Below are 18,020 nucleotides of genomic sequence, written 5' to 3' on the forward strand. Positions count from 1 at the left end.
AAACTGTACAAAAATGCATGCTTTAATTTAAACAGATTTTACATGGAAGTCCTAGATTCCTCAGCTCCACCCGTGAGTTCCACCTAGACCCCTCATCCCATCTAATCATCAAAGTGACAAAAACAATTCTGACCCATTTCTGAGATATTCCCTAGGAGCTGTCCCTGCCCTCCTTGGAAACTATTGCTTTGTTATTCTGATAAATTCAAAAATCAATCACTAATCCTACGGTCAACAAAAAGAACATTTCTTAAAATGTATGAAAATACAAAGAAATATGTATTTCCTAAAACATAGCATCTTTATGTCCTTGGTATAATTTTCCCCCAAACAAATGGCCTCCCCCTTTCAGGAGCCCCTTTCTCCTCTCCACAGGGAAACAGCTTTGTGCTGTGTCAGTGTTATCAAACTACTTCAAACAAACAATGATCCTGGTTTATGTGTAAGAATTAACCCCCAGGAAAGGGCAGCTCATCTCTTTCACCAGTTTTTTCATCTGTAAAATGGGGACCACGACTCCTAAGGATTTTGTAAAGAGTCCATGATTTAAAGCCTATTTTTTTCTTTCTTATTGTTGAGTAATATTCCATTGTATATACATACCACACCTTCTTTATCCATTCCTCTGTTAATGGACACTAAGTTGCTTCCATGTCTTGGCTATTGTAAATAGTTCTGCAGTGAACACTGAGGGACATGTATCTTTTCAGATTATGGTTTTCTCCAGGGGTGGGATTGCTGGGTCATATGGTAGCTCTGTTTTTAGTTTTTAAGAAATCTCCATATTGTTCTCCATAGCAGCTGTACCAATTTACATTCCCACCAACAGTGTAAAAAAAAAGATACAAATGAACTTATTTACAAAATAGAATAGAGTCATGGATACAGAAAACAAGTTTATGGTTACCAGGGGCTAAGGTGGGGGAGAGGAATAAATTGGGAGATTAGGATTGACGTATACACACTATTGGGCTTACCAGATGGAGCTAATGGTAAAGAACCTGCCTGCCAATGCTGAAGACGTGGAAGACTTGGGTTCCATCCTTGGCTCAGGAAGATTCCTTGTAGGAGAGCATGGCAACCCACTCCGGAATTCTTGCCTGGAGAATCCCATGGGCAGAGGAGCCTGGTGGGCTACAGTCCTTGGGGTCACAGAGTCGAATATGACTGAAGCAACTTAGCATGCATGCATGCATACACACTACTATATATAAAACATAACTAATGAGAACCTACTAACTAATAAGGACCTACTGTATAGCAGAGAGAACTCTGCTCAATACTCTGTGATGGCCTATATCGAAAGAATCTTAAAAAAAAAAAAAAAAGAGTCCATGATTTAAGGCATGTAATCTCAGAACAGTGAAGCCGGCACGTGGTGAGGGTTCAGTGTGGACCATCTCTATGATGCTGTGTTGCAGGACTTATATTACCATAACATAAGCAGAGTTCTTCTTAAACATGAAGTGCAACAACTCATAGAATGTTCTTGGCCTCCCCTTGTCTGACAGGCCTGAAGGGTCCGTCTAGAGTCACTTGCTCCAGATAAGATGCCCCCTCACCCACACCCCACCCCAAACTCAAGCAAGACCTAAGACGGCCCAAGAGCTCCTCTCCCTCAGCCCCACTCACGTCTTCCCTCTAGTGTCTCCAGACCAACCATTTCTGACCCACCAACCTGCCTCTTGTTTCTTGAGCTGCTCAGACTGGAAGGAGGAAGCGAATGGTTTCACAACCCTTCATTCTGATTCCTCTGGACCCCCTGCTCTTCCATCAGACTTGCACTCTGCATTCCAGTACTAGTTACATCCCACCCCTTGTTCACACTGGCCCTCAACCTGAGCAGGTAAACATGGCTATAGAAACACACAACCAATTCGTGTCTTACTTTAAGCTGTATGGCAAAGTGAATTAGCTATACATATACATACATCCCCTCATTTTTAGATTTCCTTCCCATTTAGGTCCCCACAGAGCACTGAACAGAGTTCCCTGTGCTATGCAGTTGGTCCTCATTACTTACCTAGTTTATACACAGTATCAATCGTGTCTATGTGTCAGTTCCAATCTCCCAATTCATCCCCGCTCCCGGTATCCATAAATTTGTTCTCTACATCTGTCTCTATTTCTGCTTTGCAAATAAGTTCACTTGTTCTATTAATCTCCAATAAAAAATTTTTTTTAGAATATGACCACACACACCCAGCGGGCTCACAATACTAAATTTCCCTGTTGTTCACGCTTCCTCTATCCTAGAGAACATTTCCCACCTTCTCTCTTCTCAAAATCCCATTGCTTTCTCCCTCCCCGCACCCTGAGGAAATGATGTTGCATTTATTACATCAAGAAAAGCAACAAAAAGAGAATGTCCCAGGCTCCCACCACCAGCTCCACCTGTCCACATGCATGTTGACTCGTCTTTCTGCTTGAGATTGTCCTGTCCAAGCCCCTGAGAAAAGGAAACACCCCTCCATGCATGGAGTCCCTGCCGTCTTTTGTCCACAGTTGGACATTGTTCCAGCCATTGTTCTTGTTCCCACTGTAGACTTCTTCCTCCACAGTGGAGCACTCTCATCAACATGTGACAGGCTGACATACTTACAAAGCCAAAGACAAAGACCTTTCCCTGACCCCCTATTCCCCTCCGGCTACAGAAACCTTCTTCAGAGCCTCTTTCCAGCTCCTGGAGGGCTGTATTCATTGTCTCCACCTCCTCCCTCTCACTAGGTTCAACTCAATTCTGTCAGGCTTTTGTTCACTCCTTCAGTAGGCTTTTGTTGAGGTCACCCTTGCCCCCAGTTGGGAAATCTAACAGCTCTTTCTCTGTGTGCTTCCTCCTCTCTTCTCAGTGGTTTGATGGGTTGTTTGTTCCCTGCTTCTGGAAACTCTTTCTTGGCTTGGCTCCCTGACCCCATGCTCTCCTGATGCTCCCCCCCCCCCTGCCCCCGCACTGGCTGCTTCTGTTCAGTCCTTTCACTGGATCCTTCTTCTCTTCCTAGATTCAAAGCTTTGGGTTTCGCCAGGACTCGGTTCTCAGTCCTCTTCTCTACACTCTCTTCTTGAGTGATCTCAGCAGGGGTCATGGTTATAAGACAAATGCCGTAAGTATGGTGAAGGTTTTGGAAACAAAACTTCCCCCCTTTGACTCTTTCCTAAATCCATGGACCTGTGGTCTGGATTCTCAAATCTAACATAAACTAGCCCAGTACTCTGGCTACCCCAGCCCCAATCTTTCCCTCCAGTGTTTTTGGTTTTTTGTTTGGCTGCATCAGGTCTTCTCTGCGGCATACAGGATCTTTACTTGCAGCACGCGGGATCTAGTTCCCTGACCAGGGATCGAACCTGGTTCCCCTGCGTTGGGAGCACAGGGTCTTAGCCACTGGACCACCAGGGAAGTCTCCCCCCACACATACACACACACTCCAGTGTTCTTATCCAGGTATCACTGGGCCCTGCCCCATGCATCCACTTCCCTGATACCTGGCATGAAATCCAGTGTTACATTCTGTCATCCCCTCCCGCTCCCATCAAGCCACCTTCATGCTCTGCCAGATGCAGCAATGGCCTCGTAGACCTCTCTACTCCACTTCCCACCATTGTCAGCTCTCCCCAGAGAATAAAAGCCACTGTCCAACAAGGATTTCAGATCATGTTATTTCTGTCAACCTTCCTGTGGCTCCACATCATGATGGAGACTAGACTCCAGAGTCTCCATGCATTCAGGTCCCTCCCCGGCTTCCCAGTTGCTCTCCTCCTCCTCATGCTCCAGCCACACTGGCCTCCTGCTGCGCTGATGGCATGCCAAGCATGATCCTGCCTGGGTGTCTATATCTGCTGTTTCCTCTGCTTGGAACCCTGGCCCCAGATCTCTGTGGGGGTCACTTCTCATGTCCTTGGGTTCTCCATTCAGCTAGCTCCCTGGAGAAGCCTTCTTCATGGCTCCTTCAAAAGGAGCAGCCTCCCCACTCCATGTCACTCTGACCCCCTTTTACTTGCCTTCATAGAACTTACCGGCCACTGTGTTTTACTGTCCTGTCGCTAATGATGAGCTTGTTACTGAAGCTGTGTTGCTGCAGCCAAGAGCGGTACTTGGCACATCATGCTCTTGGAGGATGGGAATTTAAAGGGACAGCAGCTTTCAGGCTTGGTTGTAACATGGAAGACTTTGCCCCCTCTCCCATGCAGGTTGAAGGTACTGTGAAGAGACCCTTGGCTCAGCCTTCTCCAGACTCAGAAGAGTCTTCTCCCCATCTGAGCCTGGGGTCCTGCCTCGCCCTCTGGTAAACCCCCAGGAGCCTCTCCTCTGCCTTCTAAGCAGATCAAAGTCTGAAAACCCCACAGCTGCATCTCCTGATGGTTCTGAAACCCCCTCAAGAGAGGGGAGGTTCTCCTTCTCACTCCCCATGATTTGGTGGCACAGGCTAGGTTTTTAGGGCTGTTTCACCTAATTTGATTAGCTTTTCATCTAAGTCTAATTAAGTTGTATTTATGAATTCAGTAAAAATAAAGAAACCCCACAAATAGCAATTCTTCTCCTCTTTCTCTTTAAGGTATCAACATGCATTTTTTATTTTTTTTAACTTTTACTTTGTGTTGGGGTATAGCTGATTAACAATGCTGTGATAGCTTCAGATGGACAGCAAAGGGACTCAGCCACACATTTATATATATCCATTCTCCCCCAAAGTCCTGTCCCACCCAGGCTGCCACGTGACATTGAGCAGAGTTCCCTGTGTTCTACAGTAGGCCCTTGTTGGTTATCCATTTTAAATACAGCAGTGTGGACATATCAATCCCAAACTCACTAACTATCTCTTATCCCCATTCTTCCCCACCCCAGTAACCATAACTTCATTCTCTAAGTATGTAAGTCTGTTTTGTTAAATAAGTCCATTTGTCTCATGTCTCTTTCTTTTCTTTTCTCTTTTAAATCAGTGTAAGAAATGACACCTATTTCAATTTTCCAGGTCAAATTTACTCTGACTTCTGGCTAGAGGGACTTCAACCTCTTTCCTGCACTTGCCCTCCTCAGGTTGAAGAAGAATCCTTGGAATTTTCCAGAAGCGCAGAGAGCAGCTGGGGCCACGGTGGTGGTCATGGTCCTCACTGGTGACCTGGCCCTCCCTGTAGGACAGGAGCTGATGCCTGGCAGAGAGGTCCCCAAATAACCACAGACCAGGGAGACCTGAGGCCTCACAGCTGCTTCCAACCCCACAGAGCTATTCTCTGGGGTCTCAGCAGGCAGCCCCCAGCCCTGCTGTTACAAAGGTATGCATGGGGGGTCGAGCTGCTAACTGCTCCAAAGCCAATAAGCAGGCTGGGTTGGTGGAAAGGAAAACTTGCTTTATTTCAGATGCTGGCAACTGACGGGAAGGTGGCGGGGGGGGGGGAGGGGGGAGCGGGCGGAGGGTGGTGGATATCTGTCCAAATGCTGAATCCCCCCTTGACAAACAGGAAAGAAAGAAAGAAAATGAAGTCGTTCAATCGTGTCTGACTCTTTGTGACCCTATGGACTGTAGCCCACCAGGTCCTCCGTCCATGGGATTCTCCAGGCAATAATACTGGAGTGGATTGCCATTTCCTTCTCCAGGGGATCTTCCCGACCCAGGGATCGAACCCAGGTCTCCCACATTGCAGGCAGACGCCTTACCCTCTGAGCCACCAGGGAAGCCCTTGACTAGCAGGGGGTGAGAACTTTTATAGACAGAGTTGGGTGGGGGAGTACATGCAGAAACAGTGCAGTCATCTCTAACCATCATCTTCACATTGGTCATCAGTGGTCTGACTAGCATCATCTTGATTATTTTAGGTGCAGTTAATCTTTAGTTCCAGGGTCCATTTGCTCCCTTTTCTTTGTGGTCAATTCTCAGAACTGTGGCAGCTCAAGTCCTCGGTACAGTTAACTTCTCCACCTGGGGTTTTAGTATCTATAAGACAGCTCACAGGCTATGGCTCAGAATATTACCTACAGACCTTGAGAAAGAACTAAAGGTCCTTGACTGTGCTTAATTATTATTATTGTTTAGTCTCCTTTGACTGTTTTCCTTTGTTTCAGCATTTCTCACTTCTCTGATTAAACTTATTCTTTGACTGAAGTTTTCCACAGGCAAAAGGCAGGCAGAGAACGTGGTGGGGGTGGGGGCAAGGGCCACGCGGTCCTGTTCCATCCCAGTGCTTCATCCGGACACAGGAGCAGTCTTCAGCACTCCTTGGTTTTAGGTTGTTTGCACAGGCTACTGAGGCATTAGAGCCACCTCAGCCCAATGGCGTCTTGCTTAAATATTGTACCATTAGGCCCTATTTGTTTATTTTTGCTTTTCATTACTCTAAGAGGTGAGTTCAAGAAATCTTGCTGTGATTTATGTCAAAGAATGTTCTTCCTATGTTTTCCTATAAAAGTTTCATAGTGTGGTCCTTAATCTATTTTGAGTTTATTTTTGTGTATGGTGTTAGAGAGGGCTTTCCACGTGGCTCAGTGGTAAAGAACCTGCCTGCCAACACAGCAGATGTGGGTTCAATTCTGGGGCGGGAAGCTACCCTGGAGAAGGAAATGGCTACCCACCCCAGTATTTCTGCCTGGGAATTTCCATGGACAGAGGAGCCTAGCGATCTACAGTCTTTGGTCTCGCAAAGAGTTGGACATGACTGAGTGACTAAACAACAATGATGTTAGAGAGTGTTCTTTTTTTTTTTTTTGAGAGTGTTCTAAATTCATTCTTTTACATGTAGCTGTCCAAACCTGTTGTATAGCGTAGGGAGCTGAGCTCAGAGCTCTGTGGTGACCTAGAGGGGTAGGATGTGGAGGGTGGGAGGAAGGACCAAGAGGGAGGGGATGTATGTATATATATATAACTAATTCACTTTGTTGTACAACAGAAACTAACACAACATTGAAAAGTAACTCTACCCCAATTTTAAAACTGTATCATCACAAATACACATGCATGTATCCTAACACACCCCAACACACACCTTAAGGCTTTCTTCACATAACAACAACTGAGGTAACTGAGGTTCTCTTGGAAACCTAGGGATCCTCACCTATCCAGCATCCTTCCCTCCTTGATGCACACACAGTTCTATCGCCTGCCTGGAACCAGAACACCTGGGAACATATTACAGCTTGAAGGCTCACTGCCAGAGTAACCCTGGGCAAGCTGCTTAGCTTCTCTGGTTCCTCATCTGCAAAATAGGTACAATAATAATAGTAGCTGCCTCATAAAGGCACTGTTGAGTATTGAGTGAATGCTTAGGGCAGTCCTTGGTGCTTAATTCTGTAAGTATTAGCTGCTATCACTAATTGGATGGATTTTTACCTTTCATCCTCCAAAGACAGATTTCGAAGATATGCTCAACATAATACGATGGAAAATGAGAAATTGCAGACTAAGGGAACATGAGATATAGGAACATACAAAGCATCTGTGCCAAGGAAGACAGAGAACTCTGGTGGGTGAGCATAGGCACTGAGGAAGAGGCAGTTAAATATTAAGGAGTGTTTAATGCATCAACTTATAATATAAGAATGCATTATATTCTTTGCAGCCAAAGATGGAGAAGCTCTATACAGGCAGCAAAAACAAGACCAGGAGCTGACTATGGCTCAGATCATGAACTCCTTATTGCCAAATTCAGACTTAAACTGAAGAAAGTAGGGAAAACCACTAGACCATTCAGGTATGACCTAAATCAAATCCCTTATGACTATACAGTGGAAGTGAGAAATAGATTTAAGGGATTAGATCTGATAGACAGAAAGCCTGATGAACTATGGATGGAGATTCATGACATTGTACAGGAGACAGGGATCAAGACCATCCCCATGGAAAAGAAATGCAAAAAGGCAAAATGGTTGTCTGAGGAAGCCTTACAAATAGCTGTGAAAAGAAGACAAGCGAAAAGCAAAGGAAAAAAGGAAAGATATTCCCATTTGAATGCAGAGTTCCAAAGAATAGCCAGGAGAGATAAGAAAGCCTTCCTCAGCAATCAATGCAAAGAAATAGAGGAAAACAACAGAATGGGAAAGACTAGAGATCTCTTCAAGAAAATTAGAGATACCAAGGGAACATTTCATGCAAAGATGGGCTCAATAAAGGACAGAAATGGTATGGACCTAACAGAAGCAGAAGATATTTAGAAGAGGTGGCAAGAATACACAGAAGAACTGTACAAAAAAGATCTTCACGACCCAGATCATCACCATGGTGTGATCACTCACCTAGAGCCAGACATCCTGGAATGTGAAGTCAAGTGGGCCTTGGAAAGCATCACTACGAACAAAGCTAGTGGAGGTGATGGAATTCCAGTGAGCTATTTCAAGTCCTGAAAGATGATGCTGTGAAAGTGCTGCACTCAATATGCCAGCAAATTTAGAAAACTCAGCAGTGGCCACAGGACTGGAAAAGGTCAGTTTTCATTCCAATCCCTAAGAAAGGCAATCTCAAAGAATGCTTAAACTACTGCACAATTGCACTCATCTCACACACTAAGTAATGCTCAAAATTCTCCAAGCCAGGCTTCAGCAATATGTGAACCATGAACTTCCAGATGTGCAAGCTGGTTTTAGAAAAGGCAGAGGAACCAGAGATCAAATTGCCAATATCTGCTGGATCATCACAAAAGCAAGAGAGTTCCAGAAAAGCATCTATTTCTGCTTTATTGACTATGCCAAAGCCTTTGACTGTGTGGATCACAATAAACTGTGGAAAATTCTGAAAGAGATGGGCATACCAGACCACCTGACCTGCCTCTTGAGAAACCTATATGCAGGTCAGGAAGCAACAGTTAGAACTGGACATGGAACAACAGACTGGTTCCAAATAGGAAAAGGAGTATGTCAAGGCTGTATATTGTCCCCCTGCTTATTTAACTTATATGCAGAGTACATCATGAGAAACACTGGGCTGGATGAAACACAAGCTGGAATCAAGATTGCTGGGAGAAATATCAATAACCTCAAATATGCAGATGACAACACCCTTATGGCAGAAAGTGAAGAAGTACTAAAGAGCCTCTTGATGAAAGTGAAAGAGGAGAGTGAAAAAGTTGGCTTAAAGCTCAACATTCAGAAAACTAAGATCATGACATCTGGTCCCATCACTTCATGGCAAATAGATGGGGAAACAGTGGCAACAGTGGTTGACTTCATTTGTTTTGGCTCCAAAATCACTGCAGATGGTGACTGCAGCCATGAAATTAAGACACTTACTCCTTGGAAGCAAAGTTATGACCAACCTAGATAGCATATTAAAAAGCAGAGACATCACTTTGCCAACAAAGTTCCATGTAGTAAAGGCTATGGCTTTTCCAGTAGTCATGTATGAATGTGAGAGTTGGACTATAAGGAAAGCTGAGTGTCAAAGAATTGATGCTTTTGAACTGTGGTGTTGGAGAAGACTCTTGAGAGTCCCTTGGACTGCAAGGAGATCCAACCAGTCCATCCTAAAGGAGATCAGTCCCGAGTGTTCACTGGAAGGACTGATGTTGAAGCTGAAACTCCAATACTTTGGCCACCTGATGGGAAGAGCTGACTCATTTGAAAAGACCCTGATGCTGGGAAAGATTGAAGGCAGGAGGAGAAGGGGACGACAGAGGATGAGATGGTTGGATGGCATCACTGACTCAATGGAGAAGAGTTTGAGTAAACTCTGGGAGTTGGTGATGGACAGGGAGGCCTGGCATGCTGTGGTCCATGGGGTCAGAAGAGTTGGACACAACTGAGAGACTGAACTGAACTGAGTGCATCCACTGTTCAAGATAAACATGAAGGTAACCTAGCTCTTTCCCCTGTGCCAGTCATCTCAGATGAGGCTTTTAAATTGATGGAATTTCATAGTTCCTGCAGGCACTTTCAATAAACCATGTTCCTTGTTTTGCTTTGCAATTTCATTTTACTGGGAAAATTACTTAAATTTCTCTATTTGTCCTCACACTTGTTCATATTCAATAAGGAAAAGTGTTCAGCTGCGTTTGTGAAGGAAGGAAGTGAACTAATCACATCAACATTTGAAATTTTTCTCAATATTCTTACAGCTAATTTCTATGCTTCTCAAAATAAAGTAAGTCTAGGAGATTAAGATAAAATTTGCTCATTTTCAAAACAAACATTTGTCACCTCTAACTTCTGTTTAAAAGAAGCTAGCTGTGCTGAGTGGCTCAGACATGTCTGACTCTTTGCAACCCCATGGACTGTAGCCTACCGCCCCCCACCCCAGGCTCCTCTGTCCATGGAATTCTCCAGGCAAGAATACTAGAATGGGTTGCCATGCCCTCCTCCAGGGCATCTTCCCAACCCAGGGATCAAACCCAGGTCTCCCACATTGCAGGCGGATTCTTCACATCTAAGTCACAAGGGAAGCCCTAAGTGAAGTTAAGGGAGCCAGATTTGGAATTCTCCATGTCTCTATTCTGAACATTTGTGTCCAGCGGCCAGGGGTCTGAGGCAGGCAGAGCCTTGAGTCAAGTGTTGAAGCTTGTTGCCTCTAGTCCACTCTGTGGTCCATGGTACACGGGGCAGAGGGGCCGTGGACAGCCGCAGTGCTCCGTGGAATGAAGTCTGAGCCAAGGTCAGCAGCATCAGTCAAAGGGTGTGTGAACTCGGGGGAGTTGATACCAAGGGAGGATCCAGTGATTTGAAGGAAGGAAGACTGTCCTTCCTGAGTCAATATGCCAATGACAACAGCATATTTTTCTGTGATGTCCCTGGACAATGACCTGGGAACACCCAAAGATACGGTACAAGTGTGGCTGAACAGAATAGACATAACCAAACCCATAATGGGGTCATTTCCCCACAAATCTTTATATCTTTTGTAGAAAATGAAATCTGGAAATGTAGGGTAAAAGAAGAAGCATCGCATGCTGTCTTTCATCTTTGTATAACAAATCATCTAATCAATAGCTAAGTGATTAGACATTTCAATATTCATTTAGAAACATAATGAACATTTATTGAACTCAACATTTATCAGGTTTCTACCATGTTCTGTTCAGTGGAAGATGCTAAACGTCCAAAGATGAATAAAACAGAATGTCTACTTTTAAGGTGCTTGCTATTGAATAGGCAGTCAGCTAAAGGAGTGAGTTTGATCAAGTGTTGTATATGTTATATGTTAGCACTTATAGGTGTTAGGAAAAACGCCGCGGGAGGAAAAAAGCCGCCTCTAAGGACCGGTGGTAAAGGCCTTTATTAAGCATCGCTCTCAGGCAGAACTCCCCGGGGGCTGGTGAGTGAGGAGACAAAGGGAGTCTGCAAGGTATGAGGGATGGCGAGGGGTTTTATAGTCCAGGCCGGCGTCCAGGCCAGGTCTTTTCATATAAGGAAGAAAGCGCGGGCTACAGCGGTGGTCAGTGTCCGAGGGCTCTATGTTGGTACCTGATTGGACAAGGCTGCAGGGGGCCAGCCCCTGGAAGTTTAGCCAGCCTCCGGAATTTGCCTTGCAGCACTTTTCCCGGGGGCATGCCCCGACCTTTCATCCCGGCCTTTTTGTTATAGGACAAGGGGCGCCGGTTTTCTCTGGCTATTTCCTGCTGAACGGGGCGACGAGGGGTAGGGGCCAGCCGGGACGAAAGGTCAGCTTGTGCAGGATTGTGAAGTGGGTCTATGTCTTTTTGATTGAGTCAAGTATGGGCTGTTAGGAGCATGGCCCGTCCGGTCGCAGCCTGCGCTATTTTTTGGACCCAGCGAAGAATAAGTTGGACGAGGCAGGGGCCTGTGGTGAGGCCCAGAACCAGCAGGAGTATAGGGCCTAGAAAGGGCAAGAGGTATGGGAGTAAACCATTGAGTCCGGTCCAGAGGGGGCTTTCTTGGAGCCGTCTGTGCCTTTGTTCCAGGCCTGACGGTTGGGGCCGATAGGGGATGTGGAGATGCCAGTCGATGTCCAGGGCCGTAGCCACCTGCTGGGAGATCTGTGAGAGTATACATATATATATATATATATATATATTTTTTTTTTTTTTTTTTTTTTAAGAGAGGAGTAGGGCAGGAGGGGATGACCAGAAAGGAGTGGGTAAATAGGCAGGAATCTAATTGACAGGGTGGTGGTTGGGTTTGGAGTAGACATGAGGGTTGGCCGTCAATGCCCATAACCAAAGCCTGGGAAGGACGTAAAGTGTCCCTGAAAGAGGGAAGGACCGAATAGGTAGCCCCCGCATTAACCAGACTTTACCCGTTACCTGGAGCGTTACCCTGGGCTTGGCTTGGGTTATCGGGGTTCCCGAGTCTGGGCAATGTCAGCCATCGTCGAAGCTCAGCAGCTCGAAGGCCGGAGGAGGGCAGGAGGTCTCCCTGGGGCGCTCTGGTCCCCGGCCCCTAGAGGTCGGGGCCCGAGAGGCCTGGGGACAGTCACTAGCCCAGTGTCCTCGCTGTCTGCACAACGGGCACAGCTTGGAAGGAGGCCGCGGATTGGGGCACATCTTGGCCCAGTGTCCTTCTTGGCTGCACTTGAAGCAGGCCCCCGGAGGGGGGTTTTGGGACCCCGAGCCCGCCACCAGCCGCAGGGCCGCTATCAAGGCCTGGGTTTGTTGGTTTAGGAGGCTTGCCTGAAATTCGGCCTCTTGCTTGAGCCTTGCCTTTTGGCTGGCCTCAGCAGTTTCTTCATGGGCGTTATAAACTTTAAAGGCCATTTTTACCAGGTCTCGAATAGGGGTCTGAGGGCCGTCCTCGGCCTTGGCCAGTTTTTTTCGGATGTCAGGTGCGGATTGGGAGATAAAATTATTGGCCAAGGTAGCTGCCCCCATGGGGGACTCAGGGGACAGTCTGGTGTATTGAACAAGGGCCTCAGTCAGCCGATTAAGAAACATGGCTGGGTTTTCGTCGGGCCCCTGAGTCACCTCATCTAGTTTGAGGAGGTTTACAACCTTATGAGAGGACGTTTCCATCCCATCGAGGAGACACTCTATCATATAGTGTACCTGCAGCTGGCCGCCACCCCCTTCCTGGTAGTTCCAATCAGGGTCGGTGTCAGGAACTGCCTGAGCTCCCGGGGGGCGCTCGGGGGAGGGGTTGGCACAGTGCCGCTGGTCGGCCTGAGCCCTGGCTGCCGTCCAAATGGCCTGCCTCTCTTCAGGGGTGGTGGTAGATCCCAGGATGACATATATGTCCTGCCATGTTAAGGCGTAGGCGCGGGTCAGGCCAGTAAACTGCTTAATGTACTGAGTGGGGTTGGAGGAAAAGGATCCCAGCTTGGCCTCAATCTGTGCTAAGTCCTGGAGAGAGAAGGGGACGTGGACCTGGGCTAGACCCTCAGCTCCGGCTACTTGTCGCAGAGAGAGTAGCGGGGCTGGGGGAGGGGCGGGGAGGCAACCTGGGCTAGACTTGTTACTTGTGCTGGGGGAGGGGGAGGGGAGGCCCCTGGAGGGTTGCTATGGGAGCGAGTGTGGGAGCTAACCGGAGAAGAGGAGGGAGTGATGGGAGAAAGGGGAGGATACAAGATAGGGTTAAGGGCCGGAGGATCTGGGGCCGGTGGTGAAGCCTCAGGGGCGGGAACAGGAACAAAAGAGGCCGGAGTAGGGTTAGAGGGGGAGAGGTTAGGAGGGGCCGGAGAGGAGGGGGAGGGGCGAGAGCGCATCGCCCAAAAGGCCTGAACAAAGGGGACCTCAGACCATTTTCCTGTTCTCCGGCAGTAATTATCTAAATCACGGAGGACGTCAAAGTCTAGTGTCCCTGTGGCCGGCCATTGTGAGCCATTATCTAGGGAATACTGAGGCCAGACCTGTGAGCACAGAAAAGTGAGCTGCTTGGGGCGGATATCTCTCTTTAGCCTTAGAGTCTGCAGGTTAGCCAGCAGGCACTCTAAGGGGGTGGAGTATTGGGGATCGGGTTTGGAGGCTGTCGATCCCATGGCGACCACGGGGCGTGGAGGCAACCCCCGCTGTCCGAACATCTTCGGACGAGTCAAGGGGAGCTGGAGGTCCATGTAGTCGCGGGGAACGTCTTCCTCACGACCGCAGGGACCCGGAAAGGCCGAAGCCGGAGGTCTACTCAGCCGCTGGGGACGTCTCCCCACCAGCTGGTGACCGGAAAGGCCGAAGCCGGAGGCCGAAGCCGGAGGTCTACTCAGCTGCTGGGGACGTCTCTCCACCAGCTGGTGACCGGGAGGGCCCAGTAAGTGCGCACTTGTTACGGGGCCCTAGGAGGTGGTCGTCAGGGAATGCAGGCCCCAAAGCCGAAGGGACTTACTCCGTATCCTGCCGTCCGGGGGGTTGGTCAGCCGCCTGGGTCCGAGGCTTCCGTGGCGGTGGAGCTCGAGGGGGCCTCAACGGCGAGTGCCGAGGGCCCTCACCTCGGGCCTCACGTTGGGGCGCCAGATGTTAGGAAAAACACCGCGGGAGGAAAAAAGCCACCTCTAAGGACCAGTGGTAAAGGCCTTTATTAAGCATCGCTTTTGGGCAGAACTCCTGGGGGCTGGTGAGTGAGGAGACAAAGGGAGTCTGCAAGGTATGAGGGGTGGGGAGGGGTTTTATAGTCCGGGCTGGCGTCCAGGCCAGGTCTTTTCATATAAGGAAGAAAGCGCGGGCTACAGCGGTGTCCGAGGGCTCTATGTTGGTACCTGATTGGACAAGGCTGCAGGGGGCCAGCCCCTGGAAGTTTAGGCAGCCTCCAGAATCTGCCTTGCAGCACTTTTCCCGGGGGCATGCCCCGACCTTTCAATAGGGTGGTAGCATAGTAATAGCACAGTAACAGTAATAGGCCGGTGATTCTTTTTTTCCCCAGGACAAGTCCAGGGAAACATGAGATTTCATGCTCAGCCTCAGAGAAGATTTTTCAGGGTCATGCTGAGATACCAGTTCTTTCCAGAAAAGACCAATTCTTTCCAGCAGTATTCTAGAAGGGCTGCAGGGCAGCCTGGCCCCAAGCACTTCCCTGTCCTTCCCTTTGAGATCTCTCTTGGTGGAGTGTTTGCCACAGGGACTTATATATCTTCCTGATAAATCCAGTTCAGCCCCCAGACCCTGTGAGGAATATGGCTGCAGGCTTTCAAAGAGCATTCCCCAACCAGCATCATCAGCGCCATCTGAGAACTTGTTTGAAATGCGAATTCCAAGCCTGCAGAGCAGTCTTAGAAACCGGTATTTTAACCAGCCCACCAGGGGATTCTGGACACATCATATGCCCAGGCCCTCTGGGGCTTCCCAGGTGGCTCAGTGGTAAAGAATCTGCCTGCCAATGCTCAAGTTCGATCCCTAGGTTGGGAAGCTTCCCTGGAGTAGGAAATGGCAACTCATTACAGTATTCTTGTATTCTTGCCTGAAAAATTCCCTGGACAAAGGAACCTTGTAGGCTATAGTCCATGGGGATCTCAAAGAGTCCAACACAACTGAGTACACACACCCACATGCGCAGGGTCTCTACTTTCATTCTCTTCAAACTTATATTCAGGAATGATCTCGTGGACTTTCTTTAAACTGGAAACTGGTCCATCATCCCTTCCTCCAGGAGTATCTGCCTTTGATAACAATAGTTAATACTGATTGAGTTTGTTGTGCCATGGGTGTTTCCTGTGTGCTAATTTCTTTAATCCTCACAAAAGGCAAAGATTCTATCAGTGCATTCTACAGATGAGAAAACTGAGATACAGAGATATTCAATCACTTGCTAAAGGTATCACAGCTAGTAAGTAGCCTAGCTGGAATTTACCAGTCTGGCTCCACAGCGCACATGCTTAACCTCCACCCTGCTTGTATACATGCTAAGTCACTTCAGTTGTGTCTGACTTTTTGTGACCTGATGGACTGTAGCCCACCAGGCTCCTCTGTCCATGGAATTCTCCAGGCAAGAAGACTGGAGTGGGTTGCCATGCCCTCCTCCAGGGGATCTTTCTGACCCAAGGATTGAACCTGCATCTCCTGCAACGTTTGCATTGCAGATGGAATCTTTACCACTGAGCCATCAGGGAAGCCCTAACCTCCACCCTACTTTGGTTCTATTTTTTTTTTCTCTAATTTATAGGATTAAATTAGCCATTCTCCATGACACATACAGATACTTGACATAATAAAATTGATTTCATTGTACTTTCAAAATTCTCGACTATTTTGACTTTGTGCTTTATAACCTGTCAGTTGAAGGGTACTGAACACAATTTTGATGTCTGAGAAAATTTCAGAGACACAGGTTTAAATATAGCTCGGATTTGAAGGGAGAACAATGACAGAAATCACTGGGATGGATTTCTTTTCTTTCTAATGTACCAAATAATGCATTTTACCAACTAATCATGTAATAGCAACCATGTGAAATAGTAGATATTTTCCTTTTATTGGATTACTGCTCAATGTCTCACAGTGGAAGACAGAAGAGAGGAGGTTGGGAGGAATACATCAAGGCCTCCTGAAACCAAGTCCAGGGTTATTCTTAGCAGTGGTTCTGTCACTGAAATTCTCCATGAAATCTGTTATTGGCTCACATTTATATAAGAAAAGAGGCAAGCCTTGTCTGGGTTTTTTGGGTCGGGGGAGAATCTAGAATCCATTTTGTAATAATGAACACAGGCTCCTTTGTCACATCAAGTGCTTTTTGAAGCCTCATGAGTGCATTCAAGTCCATTACTGAGCCCTGAGAAATGAGTGACTTAAAATATCAAGATGAGTCATGGTAGGATGGAGGTAAAGAAGGTAGAGATTCAGAAATCATTATTGTAAGTCAGTCTCAAAATATGGTTCAGATTTTCCCATATTTAACTCCTCCCCAGCACTAATCCCTTATTAACTGACCTCTCTGGACTCCCAAGGCTTCCCTGGTGACTCAGCTGTAAATAATCCACCTGCCAATTCAGGAGACACAGCGTCGATCCCTGGTCCAGGAAGATCTCCTGCAGAAGGAAATGGCAACCCACTGCAGTATTCTTGCCTGGGAAATCCCACGGACAGAGGAGCCTGGCGGGCTACAGTCCATGGGGCCACAAAGAGTTGGACGCAACCAAGCAGCTGACACTTTCACTTTCACCTTCTGGACTCCCAAGGACTCACAGTCCTTGGGGATGAACAAGGAGTGCTGGGTCCTGGCTGCTCCCTGGGCAGTGGTCATGCTGGTGGCAGGGGGGTAGTCCTGTTTCTACCTGTCTAGGGATTGGTGCTTCAGGCCCAGAGAAGGCCAGAAGGAAGTAAGCTCCTCTTGTTCTAAAGGGCTGATCAGTTGAGCTCAGGGCCCTCTGTTGGACTTTCTAAGATGTAGGTTACCTGTCTTTGGGCTTCACAGGTGGCGCAGTGGTGAAGAATCTGCCTGCCAATGCAGGAGATGCAAGAGATACCAGTTCTATCCCAGGCTCGGGAAGATCCCTGGGAGGAGGGCATGGCAACCCAGTATTCTTACCTGAGAAATCCCGTGGGCAGAGGAGCCTGGCAGGCTACAGTCCGTGGGGTCTTAACTGGACACGACTGAGCACACACACACAAATGTATTTGCATTTTATTACCTAGTTAGCTGTCTGCTGGTGACAAGCGGTTTGCCCCCACGCCACCCTGAGTAGGGAACTGGAGCAGCCCACCCTGCCATCATTTGGTTGCCAAGGAAACATGTTTTCCAGAAGTCTAGAAATAGCCAAGCGCGGACCCTCGTGCCTGATGCTCTCAGAGATGGCTGGTGTCCGGTGAGGGGTCTCTGGCACTTGAGGCTTCTACCGAGGTGAAGAGATTGGCTCCCGGGGCGCTGGGCAGGAACACTGCTCACACAGACCTCTGAGGAGCTCCCTGGGGAACCCCTTCCTGAAGAGACCAAGACCAGGCCACTGTGGCAAGAAAAGCAGCAGAGACACCAACTGCTGGTTATTCAGCAAAAAACGGTTTCCCTTCTGTCCTCCACGGCCATTGCCAACCCCAGCCCAGAAGGAGTGAGGTGCTGCTAGGGAGGAAGAGTGGTAGCCTAGCAGTGGGCTCCCTTCCTCGCTTCCCAGCGTGTCTCCTCACTCCTGCACTGGGTGCAGGAAAGGATTGTGGGCTGTACTGTATCCCCTGCCACATTCATATGTTGAAGTCGTAATCCCCAGCACCTCAGAACGTGACAGCGTCTGAGGATGTAACTA

The 18,020-nt window shown here is 47.9% G+C and overlaps 1 non-coding gene across 1 annotated transcript; it reads right to left on the reverse strand.

Annotated features, from left to right (window-relative positions):
• Nucleotides 1-3,321: 3,321 nt before the first annotated feature.
• On the reverse strand, nucleotides 3,322-3,394 carry TRNAG-CCC (transfer RNA glycine (anticodon CCC)). The gene has a single exon. It is a non-coding gene; the product is annotated as a tRNA-Gly (tRNA).
• Between the last annotated feature and the right edge of the window lie 14,626 nt (nucleotides 3,395-18,020).

This window comes from Dama dama, chromosome 11 (genome assembly GCF_033118175.1).
Source record: "Dama dama isolate Ldn47 chromosome 11, ASM3311817v1, whole genome shotgun sequence".
Classification (NCBI taxonomy): domain Eukaryota; kingdom Metazoa; phylum Chordata; class Mammalia; order Artiodactyla; family Cervidae; genus Dama; species Dama dama.